This window comes from Etheostoma spectabile, unplaced genomic scaffold (genome assembly GCF_008692095.1).
Source record: "Etheostoma spectabile isolate EspeVRDwgs_2016 unplaced genomic scaffold, UIUC_Espe_1.0 scaffold378, whole genome shotgun sequence".
NCBI lineage: Eukaryota > Metazoa > Chordata > Actinopteri > Perciformes > Percidae > Etheostoma > Etheostoma spectabile.
This window is the reverse complement of record NW_022605595.1, coordinates 207,434-210,176: the sequence shown is the minus strand read 5'-3', so window position 1 is coordinate 210,176 and position 2,743 is coordinate 207,434. Positions and strand designations below refer to the sequence as shown.

The window sequence follows — 2,743 nt, the reverse complement described above, 5'->3', positions numbered from 1 at the left end:
CTTTTGCGTGTATAGAGCAGCATATCTCCACCAACTCCATTTAAAATCACTACTTTTAGTGTGTATAGCAGCATATCTCCACCAATTTCCATGTAAATAATCACTACTTTTAACGTGTATAGAGCGCATATCTCCACCCAGACTCCATGTAATAATCACTACTTTAGCGTTTATAGACAGCATATCTCCACCAGACTCCATGTAAATAATCACTACTTTAAACGTGTATAGAGCTCAATCTCCACCAACTCCATGTAAATATCACTACTTTTAACGGTATAGAGCAGCATATCTCCACCAGACTCCAGTAATAATCACTACTTTTAAGCGTGTATAGAGCAGCATATCTCCACCACTCCATGTAAATAATCACTACTTTTAGCGTGTATAGAGCAGCATATCTCCACCAGACTCCATGTAATAATCACTACTTTTAGCGTGTATAGAGCAGCATATCTCCACCAGACTCCATGTAAATAACTACTTTTAGCGTGTATAAGCAGCATATCTCCACCAGACTCCAGTAAATAACACTACTTTTAGCGTGTATAGAGCAGCATATCTCCACCAGACTCCATGTAAATAATCACTACTTTTAGCGTGTATAGAGCAGGCATATCTCCACCAACTCCATGTAAATACCACTACTTTGTAGTGTATAGGCAGCATATCTCCACCAACTCCATGTAAATAATCATACTTTTAGAGTGTATAGTGCAGCCTATCTCCACCAGACTCCATGTAAATAATCACTACTTTTAGCGTTTATAGTGCAGCATATCTCCACCACTCCATTGAATACTCACTAACTTTTAGAGTGTATAGCAGCGTATCTCCACAGACTCCATGTAAATACCACTACTTTTAGCGTGTATAGAGCAGCATATCTCCCCCAGACCCATGTAAATAACACTACTTTTAGCGTGTATAGAGCAGCATATCTCCACCAGACTCCATGTAAATAATCACTCCTTTTAGCGTGTATAGAGCAGCATATCCTCCACCAGACTCCATGTAAATAATCACTACTTTTAGCTGTATAGAGCAGCATATCTCCACCAGACTCCATGTAAATAATCACTACTTTTAGCTGTATAGAGCACATATCTCCCCAGAACTCCATGTTAAATCACTAACTTTTAGCGTGTATAGAGCGCATATCTCCACCAGACTCCATTGTAAAGATACACTACTTTTAGCGTGTATAGAGCAGCATATCTCCACCAGACTCCATGTAAATAATCACTACTTTTAGCGTGTATAGACAGCATATTCTCCACCAGACTCCATGTAAATAACCTACTTTTAGAGTGTATAGTGCAGCATATCTCCACCAGACTCCATTAAATATCCCTACTTTTAGAGTGTAAGTGCAGCATATCCCACCAGACTCATGTAAATAATCACTACTTTTAGCGTTTAGTGCGCATATCTCCACCGCCTCCTGAAATACTCACTACTTTTAGAGTTGTATAGTGCAGGTATCCCACCAACCTCCATGTAAATAACCACTACTTTTAGCGTGTATAGTGCAGCATATCTTCACCAGACTCCATGTAAATAATCACTACTTTTAAATAAATTTAAATTGGTTTTCGGGTAAGAGACAGCATATCTCTACATATAAATGATGGGAATTAAGAGTTATTTCAACCAGACCAGAGTGGTGATTGGTGAACCTGGAAAGATGAACCAAGACGGCTTTTGGTAGTTTTATATAGTTTCTGTACATTTTGAATGAAGTGTGTTTTAACGATGATAACAGTAGTGATTATTTCATAGTCTGGTGGGGTGCGACGGCCTGTTAAGAGCGAAATTTCCAACAATGGTTCTGAATAAATGCTTATTTCCATCCGTCCTATCGTCATATCGTCGCTAAGAGAAGAGAGCCCGGAGGAGAAAAGACCACTGAAGGTTTAATGGACTAACCTGGTCTGTGGACCCGGCTGAGGGTTAAAACACAGGTCCAGTAGTTCCCGTTGTCGCTCGTTCTCCTCTTTTGAACACAAGTTCCTCCTCGTACTCTGCTATCGTTCTTTCAAACAGCCCAAATACTCTTCAGCAGCCGCAGTTAGTCCGCTGCTCCACCAACGCTCTCAGCATCTGGACTTTACACATTTTACCTCTTTCTAACACAACAAAGACCCTCTGCTACCACTGCTTTCTGAGAGACGCCATCTTGTCAGAGGGGGAAGTTGGCAAGGTCGGACTACAGCTTCCGGTGGAGATCGGTTGCTGAGCTTCAAAATAAAGTCCAGAAATGCTCAAGACCTTCTCAGAATAAACACACAAAGAGATTAATGATTGAAAGTATATTTGAAAGAAAGACAAATACTTTATTACATTTCCAGAACTCTATAAAAGTCCATTCAGAGATATGCGGAACAGGAGCGGGACATGAACCCGTTCCTTGAGGAAGTCCTCCACCCCCCAACCTGCATTTTGGGGTTTCATATCAGGGCTGCCAACTCTCACGCATCGGGCCTGACACACGCATTTGACTGGTTTCACACGCGCCACACGCCACACCCCCCGATTCTCACGCTGAAGTGTCAGCCCTTCGGTCAAATTTCTGAAAGATGATTTTATCATGAGACTCCATGTAAATAATCACTACTTTTAGCGTTTATAGTGCAGCATATCTCCACCAGCCTCCATTGAAATACTCACTACTTTTAGAGTGTATAGTGCAGCGTATCTCCACCAGACTCCATGTAAATAACCACTACTTTTAGCGTGTATA

The 2,743-nt window shown here is 41.1% G+C and overlaps 1 protein-coding gene and 1 long non-coding RNA gene across 2 annotated transcripts in view; both read right to left on the bottom strand.

Annotated features, from left to right (window-relative positions):
* The window catches only part of LOC116686466 (uncharacterized), a 31,734-nt gene extending 30,796 nt beyond the window's left edge, over nt 1–938 (bottom strand). Inside the window, exon 1 of the long non-coding RNA XR_004331258.1 lies at nt 860–938. This is a non-coding gene — a long non-coding RNA (uncharacterized LOC116686466). The remainder of the gene's footprint in view (nt 1–859) is intronic.
* Nucleotides 1–2,743, bottom strand: part of LOC116686444 (oocyte zinc finger protein XlCOF7.1-like) — a 588,898-nt gene that overhangs the window by 521,894 nt on the left and 64,261 nt on the right. The gene's annotated exons all lie outside the window — the stretch shown is intronic.